This window comes from Leucopleurus acutus (assembly GCF_964270905.1).
Source record: "Leucopleurus acutus genome assembly, chromosome: 8".
Lineage (NCBI taxonomy): Eukaryota > Metazoa > Chordata > Mammalia > Artiodactyla > Delphinidae > Leucopleurus > Leucopleurus acutus.
The window spans coordinates 4,191,874-4,212,936 of record NC_139151.1 but is presented as its reverse complement, the minus strand read 5'-3'; positions in this window follow the sequence as shown (position 1 = coordinate 4,212,936).

Here is a 21,063-nt window from a genome sequence, read left to right as displayed (position 1 = left end):
TGTTCCACGTGTAGATGTATTTCTGATGTATCTGTGGGGAGGAAGGTGATCTCCGCGTCTTATTCTTCCGCCATCTTCCCCTCTGGCCTAACATACTCGATTTTGTCTTTTTTCTAAAATTATTATTTATATAGTCTGGATATGAGTCCAGTCCTCTGTCAATTACATATATTGCAAATATTCCTTTCCATTCTATGACTTAAGTTTTTACTTTCTTAGGTATGAAAACATAAATTCATAATTTTAACAAGTTTTTACTTTCTTAGGTATGAAAACATAAATTCTTAATTTTAACAAAGTCCATTTTATCCACCTTTTTCTTTTGGCTAGTATTACTTACGTTCTTTTCAAGAAATCGGCCTAAATCAAGGTAATATAGATAGTGTTCTTTTTATCTTCCAGAAACATTGTTTTTTATTTTCGTTAGAAACTGAAATCCATCTGAAATTTGCTTTTGTATATGGTGTGAGGTAGGGGGTAAAAAAAAATTCGTTTTTTCCCACATTGATATTAAATTTATTCAGTGTCACTTGTTGAAAAGATTATCCTTTCTTCACATTACCACAGTATTACCGTTTTTGTAAACCAAACGACGACATGAGGATTGATTGATTTCTTTCTTTCTTTTCCCTAACACAGCCTATGTATTGGCTTTGTAATGACTGATAGTACATTTCTCTTAATGCAGTTATTCCAGTTTTGGGGTCCCATCCAGCGTGTGTGGGATCTGATTTTATCTCGATTGCACCCCTCCTACCATGTGATTGTGGCTTCTTCTTTGTCTTTGGATATAGCATATCTTTTTTGGTAGGTTCCAGTGTTTTTTGTTGATGGTTGTTCAGCAGTTAGTTGCGATTTTGGTGTTTTCATGAGAGGGGGTGAGCTCATGTCCTTCTACTCCACAATCTGTGAGAATTTCTTTCTGGTTCTCTATAGTTCTTGTATAATACTGTACTTGCTTAATTAGTGTAGTTTTATAGCTTTGTAATGACTCACGATATCTAGTAATTCAAGTGGGCCAACTTTCTTATTTTTCCAGATAGCCTTGGTTGTTTTTATTCCTATGTATTCTGGTAACTTTAGTATCAGTTGGTCAGTTTCCACCAAAAATTACTGTTGGGATATTGATTAGGATTGCCTGGAATCTATGCATCAGTGAGAAATGATTTAGCATTTTCACGGTATTGAATCATTGAATCACCATCTATACCATGCCTTATTTCTCCATTTATTTAGAATTTCTTTAATTTCTCTTAGGAATGACTTGTAGTTTTCTGTGCATGTGTACCTTTTGGTTAAATTAGTCCTCGGTGTTTGATGTTATACAAAGTTGTAAATGACAGGTTTTGCAATTTTCATAATTTCATTGTTTGTTGATAGTATATAGAAATATAACTGAATTTTATATAATTAACTTATGTCCAATGACCCTGATAAATCTGCTTATTAATTCTAGCAGTTGTTCTCCATAGATTATTTTAAAATTTTCTAGGCTCACCAGCATGCCATCTGTAAATAAGGAAGGTTTTATTTTTTTTCTTTCCAATCATGATACCCCTCTTTTTCTTCCTTATTGCACAGGCTGTGAGTTCCAATGTAACTTTGAAAAAAGGTAGTGATAATGGTTATCCTTGTCTTGTTTTTGGTCCCAAAGAAAAGTCTTCAAACTTTCATTAAATATTATTGCTGTAACTTTGTTGTTGTTGATAATTGTTATCAAATTAAGGAATCGCCTTTATATTTCTATTTTGGCAACAGTTTAAAAAAATTTATATCATAAATTGCTGTTGGATATCATCAAGTGTTCTGCATCTAATGAAATGTTAACAGATTTTTTTCATTTAATTTACATATGTGCTAAATTATATTGATCATTTTGTTTTGATTTTTCAAAACTGATTTTGAAAGAGGTGGTTTTTACTTTTTTTTGTAATGTTTTTGTCATATTTTGGCAACAAAAGTTATGTTGGTCTCATAAAGCTAGTTAGAAATAGAACTAATCTGCTGTGAAATTCCTCTGTTGGATTTATAATTTCAGGGCTTTTTTTTTCCAGTTTAAGAATTTCTGTTTGATATGTTTATGTATGTGGTGCTTTCTGGCACAATTCTCCATCCAGTCATTCATTTTCTTAAACATATGAATTACAGCTATTTAGAGTTCATTTCTGAAAACCCAAGTCAGTATCCCCTGTGACAGTTTTCTACTGTCTCTTTTCCTTTTGGCTTGTATTTTAATGTGTCTGATAATATATGTTTTTAATTCTAGACCTGGAATATAAAGGATTAGAGAGGCTCTGGATGATGTGATCTTTCTGCAGAGTATTTCACCTTACTCTCTGGCAGCCAACTAGAGTAGAAATAGACCACATCCATCCAATCAGAGAATGAGCTATAACAAAAGGCAGGGTCCCAGACTGTGAAGCCACCTTCTGAGTCTTTCTCACTCCTAGGGTCTAGCCCTTCAAAGGTTCTGACTGAGACCTGAATGTAATAGATGCCCCCCAAATATTTAGTAAATGAATGAATAAGTGAATGAATGTTGGGAATAGAGGGGAAGAGTAATTGTGATGAACAATGCATAAAAAAAGAAATGTTTCCAAATAGTAAATTAGATTTAAGGACAAAGAGGGAGGGATTATAAATAGCAAAACAGTTTTAGACTGTGTATCACGGTATCACTGATAACAGTCAGTCATTGAGAGCAGGCTTGAGGTGTTTGGAATGGAGATACATAGGAAGAGGCAGGGAAGGTTATGAGTTCTGTTTTAAGTTAGATAACATTGGGTGATATAAGACAACCCAAGGGCAGACTTATGGTAGACAGTTACAAACATGGGATACAGGTCGAGAGGTGTAGGCTGAAGGAGGGGAAAGACATCGCAGCTACTTTCCAGCCCACAGGTTACAGCATGTGCAAATTTCATAAGATTATATAGATTTGACAGCTGTTTAGAATGTTATTTATGGATATAGCAAGAGAAATTTGGACCCAATGAGAACAAGAACTAGAACTCAAAAGTTCTGCCTTCTGAAAAGTCCAGTTATGAATTAAGTTCTCTCCTAAGTTCAAAGAGATTTTGAATGAACAAGCAGAAGGTATTTGTTTATTTTTCTGAGAGAAAACTTCTCAAGGGGTTATCTTTTCTGCTCATCTTCCTGGATCCTTTGTAATCTCAGGGCTGCTAAGCATGGTTACAGGGAACACATTCCTTTTAAAAGAAATAATTTTAATGGTTCCTTAATACTCCCTATATAGACTCCTGGCTATTTGTAAGGTCTTTCATTGATTAATCCATTCCTGATCTGTGAAGTTGTTCTGTTATTTGTCCTCCTGCATATCTACATATTGATAAAATACATAATTCAGTACCAGAGTAGGCAGTTGAGCTGCCAGACTCACCTAGGTAGCCTACTGACATTCTCTTTAGAAAGCTACTGAACCACACAAATCTATTTAGTAACCTACATTTTTCTGTCATGGGTCTGTATATATTCCTTGGGAGAAGTATTCCGGACAGTCACAGTGATGGCTCAGGACTGCATTTCTGTCTTTCTGGGCAATGATGGAGCAGGAATCCATGTATTTGTGGCATCAGGTGAGCCTCCAGCACGAATTATAGTAATGGTTCCAGGGGCCCGTTAGTATCCTAGAGTCTGTAATAGGTGTTTCTAGTTCTCATGAAAATATTGAACAAACATCAAGGAAAGATGTTTTACAACCTGAAGCTAATGCAGAGGGTCGTTACCATTGTTATTAGAAACAATCCAGATGATTTAGCCAAGACCTTTGACAAGGGTGTACACCTGCCTGCCTGTCTGTGGATAACGTGGCTGTTTATTACCCATGCTGTTAATTAGGTGAAGGATAAGGCTGGGGATGGGAGGGATGTCCACTCCAGAGAATCTAAATTGGGAGAGGGTGAGCTAAGAGGTCACAAGGACTCCGTCACAGATGGCACACTCGGTGCCCAGGTCAAGCTGTGGGCACAGGGACAGCAAGAGACTGCCCTCAGGTCTTCTGGCTGCTTTCCCTCCAAACTCGAATTGCATCTTCTCCCAGAATTCTCCTTAACGTGAACACTGCCAACAGTTTACATCCTTTTTACTATTGTGATACACCCTTGCCATTATTTTGGGCATTTGAGGCTGGTGAAAATCTATGCCTTTCTCCATTTTACCATCACCGTTACTGAGTTATTTCTTCCTGATAATACTGGGATTGTGTAACTGCTACAGGAATAACTTGAGCCTCAAGCTGAATCGTGCTTTGGTAAAGTGAGTGAGAAATTCTGGGTCTACTATGCAGTCATTTTTTTAAAATTAAAAAGTAAAATAATACTTATTTAGAAGAGTTTAAAGCGACCAATTTACTTTAATGAACAACTTCAGTAACAAATCAAACAATACCAAAATGTTTGGTAAATGACCAAGAAAAAAACATACACATAGACTCCCAAGAGCCATGCATTGTTTTTCTTAATGAACTTGTAACCCATGTACCTGTCTCTCAAGCCTGTTCACCGCTAGGCCTTATGTAAAGCCACTTACACACTCTGGAACAGCGCAGCAAGTTTCCGTTGTCTTCTCCACCTCTTACGTGTCTCACTCACAGTTGGGAGGTTGAGTCACCGTCCTTGTCTCTTTTTCTTACTGCCTGGACAGTTTCTCCATTCTTACAACACTATAGCTCATTCTTTTTTTTTTTTTTTTTGCGGTACGCGGGCCTCTCACTGCTGTGGCCTCTCCCGTTGCGGAGCACAGGCTCCGGACGCGCAGGCTCAGCGGCCATGGCTCACGGGCCCAGCCGCTCCGCGGCATGTGGGATCCTCCCGGACCAGGGCACGAACCCGTGTCCCCTGCATCGGCAGGCGGACTCTCAACCACTGCGCCACATAGCTCATTCTTGAGCCTGTCTTCTCATTGCTTGGTGGTTGGACGATTATAAATACCAACAGTAACCGACAAGTTCACTAATACTTTTTGAATTCTCTTTATTATATGTCAGATCCATTTCCTAATGCTTTAAATGCATTATCTAATTTAGCATGCCTAGGAAGTCAGTTCCTAGTTTGGGGATGGATGGAGTCTCGTGGAGATAAGATAACTGGCTGTCCCCACAGTGAGAGAGAGCACCATTGGGGTTGCACATACCTCATCCTTTCTCTGAATATCCTGAGACCATAGTAAACCCTCAAACTTTGATGTGTCGGCAAATCACCAGTGAATTTTGTTACAATGCAGATTCTGATTCTGGGAACTGGGATGGGGCTAGGATTCTGCACTTTTAACATGCTCCCTGGGGAGGTGCTGCAGCTGGTCCTGGATCAACACTGAGTGATAAGGCCCAGATGGAATTCCTTCTTCCTTGCGGAAGGGGTGGGGGTCGGATACTTGGAGGGTATCCTCACATCATCTAAGATCTGAAAGTGTCTCTTCAACTCCATCCCATTGCATTTTCCAAGTCCCAGAGGGAAATAAATTCAGTCTTTCTTTTTCTCTGTTTCCATTTCAACGGACTATCCCTGTGGACATCCACAGGGAAAGCTTTCTCTGTTGCAGGGGGTCTAGTGCAGGCCATTGCCCCTCTGTTTTTCAGCAAACACCCTTGGATGATGAGTTGCTATTGGATAGGAGCAAAACTTTTGATCTTCTGAGAAAGTCACTCCATTGTTTGCTTCAAAAATGCCCCGAGGCTGCCAGTTCCCCCAGTTGAGGCTTTAAACTTGTGATGGCCATTTATCTATTTTCAAGCCTTTTAAATTCCTTCTCATTCGTGTGATTTGGGACAGGGGAGAGGGCAGCACCTGAATGGCCACTACTCGCCATTCATTATCCAATAGATCTCTATTAAGCCAAAGAATTTTTTCCCAATTGTTTCTCTCCTTCTAGGGATAAAGACCTCTTTTCACCCATTATGCCTCTGATCATTTTGCTGCCCTTTTTCTGAAACTTCACTTTGTTGGGTCTGCTTCTTTGAGGCAAAGATGATCACAGCAGCTCTAAGCACGCCAGCAATTTTTACAATAAATAGCATTTTCTGGGTTATTTTTCATTCCCATTTTCATGCAGCTCACTCACCTTGCTTGTTCTTTAAACTGTCCCTGTGCATTTTCTATGGCTTTGTATCAAACAGAAAAGTCACTTCAGATTACATCAGAGTACTTGCCCCTACCGTGAATTCGCTTTAACTTAATGTTGAGGTTGGAGAAATTCAGTAAATTGTGTTCTCCACAATGGTTTCCTTTTCCTTTTTTTTTCTTCTTCCTGGACTTTATTGGAAGCATAGTGGTCTGCCCTGGCCAGAAGTAAATCTGAAAAGAATTGAGAATTTAAGAGTTTTTCAAGCCTTTATCCAATCATAGCCATTCCAGTCAGCAAGATAGTGTTCCCATAGCCTGTGTTCTTCTCACTTTCTGGGTCTTCCCAGTGGATAATTAATCACCTACTAATGGCATCTATTTCTGCTTTTCCAACTCCAACTCACTCTTACTACTGTGACTACTTGCTACCATTCCTATTAAAGGCTAAAATTTCCTGAACACGTACTATGTGCCAGGCACATTTTAAGAACATCACACATGTTAACTCTATACCACTCAGTAGGTGGGTTCAATTATTATTCCACTTTACAGATGAGGAAATCAAGGCCCAGAGAGGCCCATGGTCAGACCAGGATCACACAGCTAGTAAGTGGAGGAGGTGGGATGGAACTCAGGCACTCTGGCTCTGGAGACCCAAATTTTTACCACCAATCTCCTTACTATGTAATAGTCAGTGCATTCAATGCTTTATACACATGAATTAAATTTCAGTAATAGTATGCCTTATTTGAGGAACTCCACATTTCATTTAAAACTAAATATATCTCAGTCCTTCAGAAAGAAGTATTGATTAAAATAAAGGAGTAAGCAAAGTCCAGAGACTCCATCTACAAATCATAAGGTCAATGCCATGCTTGTCACAGTTGATACTTATGGGTTTACCTCTTGCAGGCTCCATATAGACACTGAGTACCTTGAGGGCAGGAGGTTAGTTTTATTCATCTAGGAATCAGCCTGCAGTGGTCCCTAAGGAAGTTCTATGCACTCTTCTCTCTGTGGCTGTGGAACTGATGCAAGGCTGCGTGGTATCTGGGGGTGAGTCTGGGGGCTGGGTGTGAGCACCCTGGCTGGGCTCCTTCCCTCATTGCTTGGCTCTGGAAGGTTGCTCCACGTAAATGCTATTTTCTCTGACTTTTCTCTTCTCTCTGTACTCTGAGCAATCTTCCCTCTGCTTGTGCCGGCCACATTTTGCAGCTTCCTCTGGCTAAACGTTTTTGTCCTTAGAGGGGAAAAAGCTGAATTCTGGCTTCCATGTCACTGTTGACTGTACAGAGCTGGAGGGCAGAGCTCACTCTCCCTCCAAATTCCTTTTATGCCTATAATTCAACACACTGTCACCATCAGGATTAGACAACTCCCATTTGGTCAACCCAAGAAATCAATTCCATTGACTTTGTTCCTTGCGACCTAGTACACCGGCCTAAGAGAGGTTCTCCCAGACTGCTTGATATCCTGAAGCCCTTATAGGTGACAAGGACCATTGTCCCCATCCCACATTATATACCCACCTTACATCCCTGGTGGGTGTGGGATTAGTCAAGACATCTGAGTTTTCCCGGTCATACCTTCCATGTCCCTCAATATTCAGAGAGGTTGATACTTACCTTGTAAGGTCCTCAGTTGATGAGATTTCACAGGTAAAATGCCAAACACAACACAAGAACACAGTAATCATTTTAACAAGTGCTGCATGCCCCTTCCTGTTGTTCCTCTAATTCCCTCTCCTGTCTCTATTTCATCTTCACCTTAAACTCTGAGCGGAGAGAGTAGACTTTGCTGTATTTGTGTAAAGAAAGTGAAACTGAGGCCAAGACAGACTTGCCTACAGTAACAGTTCAAGTCACAGGCCCAACGCCTCACTCAGTAACAATCGACCAGGGCAGCTTTTATTCTCAGTAAAGTATATTCACTCTCTGTGGTGGGGAATTTGGGTTCTAGGAATCCAAATGCAAATACAAAATCATACCAGCAAGCGTTTAAAATAAAATGGTAACAATAACGATGACACTTGCATTCACGTAGTGAATTTGTTTACTGGCTGTGCTGTACAAAGCATGTTTATAGGTCTCTTTCCAAACACACTTCAGTTGAGTACCATTTCAGTGGTGTAATAGAAGGTAGCATCAGTAGGAACTCTCAGTTACAAGTGACAGAGGTTTATTTTATACTTTGTTATAACAAAGACATGGTGGTAGGCAGTGGCTCATGTTGGTTCAGCAGCTCAGTGATGTTAGGGCTCAATTCAGCCTGTATGTAATTCTATTCATCTCCTCAGTGTCATAAGATGGCTGCAGCAGCACCAAGAATCAAGTCCTACATTCCAGTTAGGAAGCATGGAGCAGCGCAGGGCATTTCTTTTACCAGGGCGGAAAACCCTTCCCTTTTACATCTCTTTGACTAAAATGGAATTAATGTGCACCTCTGGATTAGAGGCTGAGCTCACATTCCTAAAATCAAAGCATCCCCTAAACAAATGTGGGGTGAGGTTCTGCCTGTTAGCAAGGAGAACTGGCTTTTAGGAAGGCAGTTAGCAGTGCCTGACATAAAAGAACATTGGCCTACAAGGAAAATGAGCAAGAGGTCAGTTCTTTTTCTCCCACTGGCTAACTGATGCGCGTTGTAAAATCCTCATGTCTCTGCTCACCTGCAAACTAAAGACAATAATAGAATACTTCGCAAAGGGATGCAGTGAGGAAATATACGTATGCAGAAATGTTCTGAAGATTAAAAAGTACTATGAAAAGCAAATTATTATACTTAGAACATTTTTTTTCATTTGGGGGAATATTAGAGGGGCATAAAACTGTCTATTCCTGATGGAGGTCACCACCAAGTAGGAAACCCAAGCTGCTCGTGTATGAAATTTGAAATAATCTAAGGTTTAACTCTAAACTCAACACAACAATAGCAGAGTTATTACCAGTAGTGTAAAGAGACAATAAAAAGTGATGGTTAAGACTTAAGGATTTGTAAGTTACATATACCTGAGCTGAAGTCCCTATTCCAGCACATCTTAGCTGTGTGATCTTGGGCAATTCACTTATCTTTTGAGTCCCACTTTCCTTATTTTTAAAACAGAAAAAAGTTCCTTCCCCACAATGCTTTTAAGGTTTTAAATCACATGAAAATATACACAAAATAGTTAGTACAGCGTCTGGCAAAGGAGATGAACTCAGAAAATGTTAATTAATGAATAGTAATATGTGATTTACTAGACATTTCTCTTCCCTCCAACCATTCCCCCATCCGTTATGGAACCAGGTGCCCCTGTCTCCCTGGGAGATCACTGTCTTTTACCATATTGAACAGGTCCTGAATGATCTCAGTCCTCACGCAGGGTCCCTGAAGCTCCAGATTAACCTTTTTCCCAGGATGATTATTGACAATTTACCCTTAGTCTTTGCTTCCTGCCTCTTAACTGATTTTGGGTTTGCAATGAGACTGTGCTTCTAGCCGTGAGTTTGCAGATGAACTCATTCCCTTCTTTGCCTGAATCTTGGCCTCTTGTTACATTGAGTGAAAATGACCCAAACTGAATTTTTCCCTGGCCCAGAAGAGAGCAGGGAATGAGAGATGGGAAAATGTCAAGCGATCAGTCAGAGATAGGGAGACCCCCTTAAACAAGGTCTCCTCTGTCTCTGATCCTATTTCACTCCCATGAATACAGTTCAGAATTTTGGGAGAAAAGGAAGAAGATGACCAACTGTCATGGGTTTGGGGCATGATTCTTTCCATCTTAAAAAAAGTATTTAACACGTGAACACTATTATTTGGAGACTTAGTTTGGGGCTGTTTCACTTGTCAGAAATGTAATCAGGAATTGAACTGCTACAGTAGCACACTGCAATTTAAATTAGAATTGCAGGAGGGCTAGACCACAGGGAACAGGATTTTAACCCTTGATGGTTACAGGGAAGGCTGTGTAGACCCCTTCTCTGCTGTAAAACAGGACAGGATTTTAGGTGATGTCAGTTGCTGTCTGTCTCAGCCATCTCTCAGCTGTTGCCACGCATTCATCCTAATGTTAGTGCATTCTTCCCTCCTCTGCTCCTATGCCACACCAGGCTAGAGAAGGCAGGACACCGCAAGCTCAGACCTGTGGGCTGGTAGGGTCTGCAGAAACCTTTGAATGATCGATGGACTCAGGACAGGCCTGCAGCCCTCAGGCGCCCACCAAGTTGCAGCTTCCTACACACGGTCACTCTGGAGACCTGGACGTACCGGTGTCCCTCTGGGAGCTGCTGCTTAACTGGGTTTTGTGCCTGCTTTTTCTTACAAACCCCCTTCAGCAATGGCTGAAAATGGACCACAGTTCCCCAGCACCAAGTCGGGTCCTGCTGTAGGTTGATGGTCCCCTGTGCCCGGAAAGCCCAGAAGCCCAGGGGCCAGCCACTGCCCTGAGCCCTAGTGGGACCTTGCACAGGTCGGCCAACCTCCAGTGGCCAGTCCCCAGATCGCATCAGCTTCCTGTTCTCAGCTTCCCCTCTGCCACCCTCCTCCCCAGGACCCCCCAGAACTGAAGACTGGATGTGCTTTGGAGCCAGTCCACCTGAACTGTAAACATGACATTTTTCTGCATGAACTTTCAGATACCACCCAGTTCCACTTTCCAAGCTGGGCTACCAAACCCCAGGGGTATCAGCAGTGGCCTCTTGCAAGGTATTGGAACAAATATATCCGGTTCAAATCCTGACTCTGTCACGTACTATGTGTCCTTGGGTAAGTCACCACCTTCTCTGAGCACCCACCTCCTCATCTGGGGATGGAGATAACGAAACCTCACTGTGCAGTCACTCAAGTAACACGCTCAGAACCGCACCTGGCGCTGAGTAAGTGACAATACAAAGTACCTGTGATATTATGATAGATGATTCAGGAAGGTAAACCTTTGTTATCCTGTGCCTTCAAGTGGCAGTACTTGACTGCAATTTTTTTAAAAAAATGGTTTTAAACATTAAAACAAACATGAACTCACTGTGAAGCAGAGTACAACATCCACATAAATTTTTAAGATAAAACAGGTGCCTTCCAAAAACTTCCATGCTTGTTGCGTACTGCTTCAGGCTCCCCCCTGACAGCCCGGGGGGAGAAGCTCTTTCCTCTGCTGTTCGAGGTATTTCAAAGACCTGAGCAATAAACAGTAAAGCTTAAGTCAGAAAGAGAAGAATGCAGGAAATTTGTGGGGAGCAGGTCCCTGTGTGAGCTATGGGTAATGAGTAAGGAGATTCAGATGGTTCTGGGCTGTTTTCACAGTAGACATTTACCGCTATATCCTTCATCAGCCCCTTCCAGCCCTTCCTATCAAACAAACACTCCCATCATGGCTGTAGAGGAACCGCCCAAGATGTAATCTGGAGAGAAGCTCGGTTAGGAAACTTTGCGAGCAGAGATGTTTCTTAAGTTCTTTGCACCTCAGTTTCCTCATCTGGAAAATGGGTGGGTAGTTCTTATCTCACAGAGCTGTAGTGGAACTAGATACGTGTCGCTAAGTTTTCTAGCACATTTCCTGGCCCTTCCCAGCATCCCTACTCCTGCTGCCTCGGCCCTGACTGCCTCCACCCCTGACCTGTGCACAGCGATGGCCTCCTCACTGGTCCCCGTTTCTCATCTCACCACACCCCCTGCCCCTGCCTCCACTCACCCCAGGGCAGCCAGAACGGTCTCTGAAGAACTGAGCTGCCCCTAGAACAGCTCCTGGGTGGACGGAGCGGAGCAGGTGGACGAGTCGGTTGTAGCTGAGCTCCCGTTGCACACAGGACGTCCTTTGGTGGACTCCCTTCCCACCGCTGCACAGGTCTGGCTGTGGCAGGGATCCATGGCAGTGACCAACAACCCTCCACCTGCCCACGGTCTGCAGAGAAGCCCAGCCTTGCCTGCACCGTCTTCTAGCTGCACACGACTTAGAGAATCACTCTAAACCAAAGAATGAGATTTGCATACGGGCATGAGGCCAAAAAAAAATTAAAAATAATAAAAAATAAAAGCATTTCTCCCTAAGCAGGAAGCCACACAGCGCATAATTGGGGTAGGTATCTAAGGTGCCAGGACTCTGCTGCCCAGTGACGCTGCAAACCAGCTTTTTCATCATAAGGGAATGAGCTGCCAATGATTTTCATAGCTTGATTAACACTCTTCAAACTGATCTCCATTGGGTGCAGAAGTGAAGCCTGGGGAAGATGGATGTTTCCTATTACTTGATGTAATGACTGTGAGGCAGGCTAATGAAATCTTTACAGCCCGAGTTTATAGGAAAAACCCAACAAACACAGATCAATACCTGAGTTACAGTTGGAATGCATTGATAAATGGGCGACAGGCTGTGGGCCTGGCCTCCGCATAGGAAAGGACTGCGGGGAAGAGGGCTTGGGGCTTGTTGAGACGGAGCTGGAGATAAAAAAGATGAAGGAGAAGGGTCCATCGGCTGGACTGATGGCGCCTAAGGGTGCTGGGAAGAGGCTATGATCTGAGCGTCTGGATGTCAAGGGAAAGAAGCACCAGATGCCCAGGAGGTGAGAGTGAGGGAGAGAGGAGGGCGTCTACCCAGCTGGCTTTGCGGTGAAGTCATCGGGTCCAGAAATGAGTGATGGTGGATGCTCGTGGCCAATGGCGACCCGCCTTTGGGTCATGATGAGAACGGGCAGACTGTCCCTTCCGCTAATTAAAACCTCACCCCCACTGTTTCCGTTCCTAGTGCTCATTAAGATTTCCTTGCCATGCTGCAGACATCCTTTTGTTTCCTGAGTCCTGGGATCAGACCCCCGGCCAGGAAGGCCAGCGCGTGTGCTCAGCTACAGCCTCTGTTCTGCTGCCACTCAGAAGCCACCCTGGGGCAAGGTGACACCAACTGCTGGCCAGGGCCAGCCAAGAAAGTCTCAGCTTCTGACACACTGCCCATTCATTTTCTCAGACAGCATTCCTGGGCACAGCTTGTGGCTCAGGGAAGGAACGCAGGCTGGAAAAATTCATAGCTTTGGCAGAAAACCCTTCACCTCCTCCACGTTCTTAGCCTCTGCTTACGTTTGCTGCAGTGGAGGCTGCGGTGGCCGCCCTCTCCCCAAGCCGCTCGCTCACTCCCCCGCCCCCTCTCGACTGTGTTCATTGTCTGTGTGGCCCAGGAGAGGGATTTTTGTGTGTCTTCTCCTTGCTGTGTCCCCAGCTCTGAGCATCCCTGTGTTAGCAGCCCACCGCGGACAGGTGTGTTGGGTGCACGGGCCTGTGACAACAGACGGGGAGTCTGCAGTGAGAGACAGATAGGAGCCTGCCCAGCAGGAGGCTGCTGCCAGTGACCAGCCGGGCCTCCAAGGATCTGGGCTGTGGTCCTAAAGCCCACGGCCTTTCCCCGTCACTCGGCTGCATCCCAGAGAAGATTCCAGGCCTCACAACTAGCGGAGCTGGCCCACAGCCTCCAGGCACGGGACACGTGGCCAGAGACTCACGCGGCACATGCCAGCACGTTCACGGCCGCCACCTCGCTGGGCGGTAATGAGAACCACCTGCTGCAAGACAAAGGCAGGAAGAGCAGAGCAGCCCGGCCGTGGGCTGGAAATAGCTGCAGGGCACAGCAGCAGGCTGGCTGGGCACAGGCGGGAGGCCAGGGGCCGGGCGCACCCTCTGTAGCCGGGGCCCGGGCACAGAGCCCAGGAGACGGCGCTTCCTCAGGACCTCCGGCCTTGGCCTGACAAAGGGAAACGTGAGCTAGCACTTGTGAGCTTTGAACGCGTGTCACACACTGTGCTACACGCCTCTCTACGCTACACTTGATTTGCTACTTAAAATAACTCTGCACGACGGATCTCACTCCCGTCCTGCAAATGAGGAAACTGAGGCTCGAGCAGGCCACCCTCTGGGCAGTGGGGCAGGTGGCTCAGGAAAGGAACGCAGCCCCCGGGCTGGACTGCGCGGAGCTGGGGCCCCGAGGCACCAAGGGAGGTGGCTGCTGCCGCCCTGCAGGTGCTACGCTTCTTCCTGGGAGCGCTCCTGTCTCCCCACCCCGACTCCACCATGACCCACGGCTCAACCTTTGAGGTCAGGGAAACCATCACATCTCTGACACCCTCCCCAGCCTCCCCCGTTAGACCCTGTAATTGCAGAACCTGACCTAATGCCTAGCATGCTGGCGCCTGGCTGGTCGGGACTCAAATATTTGACGGCACACAAATCAATGACTAAATAAAAGGTCTAGAGCAGCACCGCCCAATAGGACCCTCGGCAGGGACAGCGGGGTACTTTAGTCTGTGCCACCCAGGGCAGCAGCCTCTGGTCACAGGTGGCCCCGGCTGTCGTGTTGGACATCACGTCTAGAGATGCGGGCTTTCTCTGCTTCCACCACTGCTGCCATCTGCCAGCTCGTTTAGTCATGACAATGTCGAGGATGGAGACCCAGCTGATTCCACTCTTGGGTGGATCCAGCTTCTCAGAACATGACGAGCTCATCTTGAAATACCTTTGGGGAACTTCCTCCATGTCCTTTAGCTGTCGGTCCCAGCTAGCCACCAGGATCATAATTTTTAAAAAGCGTGAGGATTCGGCTCTCCACGGGCCCCAAAGCCCTCTCTGACAGTAAGGCAGGCTTGTTAGCAATTCAGAGGACCATTTTGGGTCCATTTTGCGTCTCAGTTCATTGCCAGGGAAAGCCGACCACAGAGACAAAACCCGGGTGTTAGCAGTCTGGGGGGCTTTTGGGTGGAGATTGTGGTACAGAGCGGGTAGCAGCCAGACCAAAGGCATCTGCGGGGGAGCAGTTTAGCATCTCCCAGGGTTCAAACACCAGGGCACGCCAACAGCCACCCCAGGACCTGGTGCAGCGGGAACAGATGGCCACTTGTTTAGAATGATCTGTTCTTCCTTCCAGAGCACGTGGGACCTACCTGAGAGTTGAACAAGGATCAGGGATGACAGGTGGCAGGAGTTTTGGTCTCAGACTGTAGACGGAGCCGTGAGCCCAGCTCTGAAGGGAACATAATCTAGCTTCCTGCTCTCCAGTGTGGTTTTGGGGAGAAAGCCAGGTGGATCAACGGCCCCTGGGTGATTGGAGGCCCCCGGGTTTAAATGGCAGAATCACCATGTTTCCCAGTTAGGCCGAGCTTCCAGGGGAGGCGCCAGCTTGGGGCACCTCGTGGCTCAGTCCCCACTGACCTGAGACCTCGCTCTTGGAGAAGTCTTTCAAAGATGCTCTCTGGGAAATGAAGAAGATGTGATTGTGGCTTTCACCCAACCCTGGGGTGGGGTGGGGCCTGGGTTCTAGGTGTTAGTGGTTTACGGGAATGTTGAGTGTAGCAGGGAGAGACGGGGGAGGCCGACAGTCCTCCAAGTTGTGCTGGGACACGAGACACAGTGGATGTCATATGCCTGCTGCACCCCAGCCCCGTGTGTCTCTGCCATGCATCCCCCCACCCTGGGCCAGACACACTTCCCACCCAGGAGCGCTTCTTCTTCCTTCTTTCTTTCTCTCCTGTCCCAGGCCCCCTTTCCTCCTGAGCTCCCAGCGCCGGGGGGTGCAGGATTCCATAATCCAAGCGCTGACCCCGGAAGGGAGGCCCGTGGTGGCTGAGCTAATCCAAGCCAGCTGCCTTCCGCCCAGAATTCTCAGGATGCTCCGAGGAGTGGCTCAGGATGGAGCAAATCATTCGGCCCAAAGAAATGGGTTTGTGTGGTATTTGTGGAGGCAGCTCTGTACAACAGAAAAAGCCTTTTTTCCTGGCTGTCGGGCTCTCTCTAGACCAGCCTCTGTTGCAGCCTGAGGGCAGAGCCTTAGCATAATGGGCCTCAGTTTCCTAATCGGTCGAATAAGGGCATTGGACCAGGCCCCATGCTTGTCGGGTTGGGTCCCTCAGAGGCCGTCGCAGGGATGGAGGGGCTGGGACCCTGGAACCCACACCTCGGCTTCCTCTAGATTACCTACGCTCTTCTCTTTTTTGTTGGTTTACATTCCTGTGTAAGATTTGGTTTGGGGGCTAAAAATACTTTGAAATTGCTTGACTAGATGGTCTCCTAGGTGCCCTTTCCGCTCCATAATTTTAAGGTAGCACCTGCTAATTGGCTTCGATCGTAAACCCAGGTCAGGGACCAACAGCCTGTGGTAAGAAGTCCTGAGACTCTGTTTCAACTCATTTTAGCAATTTGCTCACTTCTTTACATTTGACACTCAGGGTTACGTCTGTAGCTGTTTTTATGTGTCTGAGCAGTTTTGTTTTGAAGCGAAATCTCTGCACTCTGGGAGGTTGTACAGGGGGAGTCTGCCTCCCGTCTCATTTTCCCTCTGCGGTGGCTACAGGACTGTGGTCAGGTCTGTGAGGGAGGCCAAGGTCGTGTCTTTGCCCATCTCTTCTGGAGACTCGTGATGCCTCTGCCCCAGGAGGGGTCACCGCAGGAGGGGTGAGAGTGGTTTCATTCACAGGTCACGGGAGAAGGTGTACCTTACTACCCGTAGGCCAAATGTAATGACACACGAAGCACTCAGTAGTCCCCAAAGGTCACCCATAGGATGGATCCAGCGGCTTTGTCGTGAATACCCATTCTAAGTGCCAAGGCTTCAGTTCACCTCTTCCTGCTACCCTGCTCTTTGGGTTTGTGTGCTAGGAATCATTCTGTGAAACCTGCTTTTGGGAAGAGAGCTGAAGAACTCCTTTACCCTCCAGGGTGCTTTGTTATTTTCTTTTTAAATCAACTTTATTAAGGCGTAAATGACATACAGTAAAACAAGCCCAGTTTAAGAGCACAGTTCAACAATTCGGAGAACCGTGTTCCCGTGTGACTACCACTCCAATGAAAACAGAGAACATTTCTACCACCCAACCCTCCCTGTGTACTGTGGGTGCCAGAACGGCATGGTGGGTAAGAGAGGGCAGGGGGTGATGGGGACCCTTTGTGTCTTGACTGGGTTTGAGTTACATGGACTACATTTGTCAACATCCATGCAACTGGACGCTTAAGATGTGCCCGATTTATAATCAAAGAAAGTGAAGCTTAGAAAGATTAAATCCATTTCTCAGTGCCACACCCTAGGGCTGACCCTCGATCGGACCCAAGGACCAGCGGATTTCTCTCCCGTGCTCTTAACTACCCTGCTGTTCTTCCTCCCTTCATTACCATATTCAGAGATGGAGGTGATGCAAACTGGAGACTAGCAGTCTGGCCCAACCTTCTCATTGCAAATAAAGAAGGAAACAGACCCTGGGAGATGAGGTGCTTTAGGGAGCCAATCAGTGGTGAAGTCCAGACCAGTGCCCACACTCAGCACGCTCTGAGTTCAGGGATGGTACCACGCATGGTCATGCCAGTGATTTCATACCAAATAAGACTTCTCAGATTTCGCAGGGCCTCCGCACACAAGAAGAGCTCTTAATGTCCTATTTTATGACAGTGACACTTCCTGTGAACATGGAGTGCCCTACAGTCACACTTCTCAGACGGAACCAGAATGCACAGTGAATCCTGCGAGGATCTTGCTAAAGTACAGATTCTGATTTAGAAAGGCTCGGGAATCCCAAAACATCTTTGCAGCATTCAAAAACAAAATTAAGTAAATTCAATGTAGACACTCCCATAATTTTCCTCTCTCCCTACAGAAGACACACAGGCACACACATCATAGTCATAGATCACTGTGAGCTTCTGATACCAGCCTCAATTTGATCACCAAAAACCTTGACTGTAAGACAAATTCTTGGACATGGATTGATTGGTCACACCCACAAAGCACAACTGAACATTTCATTGGCTTACATTTTCCAGCTGGAATTAGATATCACAGGATTGAGTATTTTGATTGACTTTGCATCTGGGTCAGTTATAATTGCAGGTCCCAGGGACGGCTCTGCTGCACTAAGAGGTTTTCATCTCACGTTGTCAGAACCACGTTTGGCTAGTGATTAATTGATAGATCCCAATCCAAGTCCAGTTGCTCTTCCTTTCTGTCTAGAAGGATTTGGGATTTACTGATTTCCGTCCAAGCTCATCTGGGGAGAACAAGGCTGCTACAGCAGAGAGGATGCCACTTGGGGTCCTGCATTGTGTGCTTTTGTTTCTTCTGCCAACTCCAACCAAGGCTTTATCTGCAGTACTTTCGGCAGCTGGCAGGCGTGATTCCTGCCTCAGACGAATCTGATTCCCCATCCCACTGCATGTCCTTTGATGGCATATTCATTTAGGCACATTACAGTCACACAGATGCAGGCTGACCCAGTTAGCTCTACACGCGTTGTGAATCCAGTTAATTGTGTATCAACTAATTGCATAATTCATTTATTAATGGACTGAATTAAAATCCAAGTGCTACAGCTCGTCTTCAGAGCATCAGGGTTGGTGAGAAGCAAGGCTCTGGAAGAATTTCACTTTTCAGAGCCATGATTCTGCTCTCCCCCAAACTTAATCATAGGCTCTCTTTTTTTTTTTTTCTAAATTTGAATAAAGAGCCATTTCATGAAATTAGTAAGTATGAGATTTTTTTTAAAAGCTACTTTATTAAAATTATTGATAATCCTCGATATCTTGTTGCATAATATTGGGGAACAAATATAGACAGATTACACTGGTGCCACCCAAAAGAATAGTTTTGAGAATACATACTCCCAATTTAGAAGGAATTCAGGTTTTTCCTCTGTCCCTCCAGGTACCCCCTCCTGGAATGACCGTCCATTGCTGAATGGTCAGGGTTACATGAGGTCTCTGATCACTGGGAGAGATGCATTCTTACCACCTGTGGGCCCCAGAGCCCTGGCCTTGGGTGATGGTTTCTATAGGAGGTTGCCTCTTGCCAGCTGCCGGCAGCAGAAAACAAAGGTGCAGGGTGACTTCTTCCTAACAGCCTGCTGTAAGCAACCACCCTACTGTTCCCAAAGTCCTCTCAGTGCTGGTTCGGGGAGCAAATCATCACACTTCTTTCTGTGGCTTTCCCACAAGTGTAGGAATAGCCCTCTCATTCTATGTCTTAGGTTGGGCTTCTCCAGCATTTGAGTGCAAATTCTTTTTTTTTGCGGTACGCGGGCCTCTCACTGTTGTGGCCTCTCCCGCTGCGGAGCACAGGCTCCGGACGCACAGGCCCAGCGGCCATGGCTCACGGGCCCAGCTGCTCCGCGGTACGTGGGATCTTCCCGGACCGGGGCACAAACCCGTGTCCCCTGCATCGGCAGGCGGACTCTCAACCACCGCGCCACCAGGGAAGCCCCAGCCCTTGTTTTTTACTCTTCCCCACATCCCAGAGTCCTAATTTTCTGCCTCAGGATTAAGTCTCTTCCCAGACAGACTCTCACTGTGTCACATAACTTCTTTTCAGGGAAGGCACATCCATACCCACAGGAGTATATTCTGTCCCTGTTTCCTGAGAAAACAGTTACAACGTTATCTGTCTGCAGGATGTTTCTCAGTATGGGGGTTGGCTAAATCCAATACAGTATTACCTTGTTAACAATAAAATAGTAACACCTTCCTTTCATATTCTTTTTATAATTTGCAGTGCACTTGTATTTCTGAGTTGATTCTACCCAAAACTCCTAAGAGGGAGGCATCATTAGAGATCAGCAAGAAGAAAACCGAATCTCTAACAGGGTAATTTGGACCCTGGGGCAGCTTGAAATAGCTAAGAACTCAGTTGACCTGGGTCCCAGTGTCTGGTCCTTGGTTTACCAGCCGTGGGCCCAAACACGACTACCTGAACCCCCCGAGACTGCTTCGTATTCCTGAAATACGAAGTGAAATTTGGAATAGTGAATCCATTGGGTTGTCTCGAGGCTTAAATGGGATAATGAAGTCAGGATGAGTCGTTGGTACTTAGCATGAACTGACTCAGTTGAAGTCCCCCAGCACATCCACGGCCTGAGCCGGGCTCCTCTGGCTGTGAGGCTTGTCCTTTGTCCCACCATCCAGGTTCCTTGTTAAATCCTGAGAAATGAGCCCAAATCAGGCATTTTGAGGTTGGGTTTGTGCTGAACTTCCTTTTCAACTCCTATAGAACCTGTAGGCCACCTTGGTGTAAGAAGTGGGAGGAAGGGGCTTCCCAGGCCCGCGAATAGGGAGAAAGTGATTGAAAAATAAGAAGAAAAGCATAAATCGACCCAAATAGCTGCAGCTTCCACGGGTTTAAGAGAATGAATGTCATGTACCCGGCACAAAACTATCTTAACCAGAATGAATTTGCCTTTTTATGCTGAGAAGAGGCTGAAAAGAAGCTTACAGGGTCTTGGTGTCACTGGCATCATCTTTATGTTTTTCAATGAATAACAGATAAGGGATACGTCTTATTACAGGAGAAAGGGCCAAATGTGTTTGCCTTCAAGTACCGAATAAAATGAAATGCATATTCTCAATGTGGAACTTCATTTTGATTACCCGTCTGGAGGAGGAGAGCAGAAGAAAAGCCTCCCAGACCCACCCAAACTCTCCCCCCCTGCTTTTTTTATTTGTTACTGAAGCAAAATGAGGCCAATTGTTGGAAATTTCTGTGCAGCCCTGAATGCCTCAATGGTGACTCTCACTGAAATTCATGCATTTAATTTACCTCTTTAGTATATCAGAGACGCTATTCAGAAGCCAGTTGGAAGTCCCTGGGCCTAGAAGCTGCGCCATGATGAGATGCACTCCGGCTGTCTCGACGCGGGCTTGTCTGCAGGGCTTTTGTGCAAAGGAAGAAGTGGGGCGGGCCTTCTGTGTCCAGACCCCCGCCCCTTCCTCCATAGGTGGCCGTAAACTAAAATAGCGGGAAAGGCTGAAATATAAGGCAAGACAAACACAAAAGACCTGTGGTTACCATCCTTCCACGTGTTCTGTACTGTCTTCTGTCACGGTGGCCTCACCAGTAAAGGAATCACTTCCATTCAAGGAAGAGTTTCCCACTGGGGGGATGAATTAAGGGGGCTGAATAGTGTTCTTTGTGGTTCAGCAGTTCTTGGCTTTTTGACGTTAAGTATCCGCTTTGGCATCGCTCAGGATGGAGAGTAGCAAAGCTGCTTCTCCTTCCTCATTTATT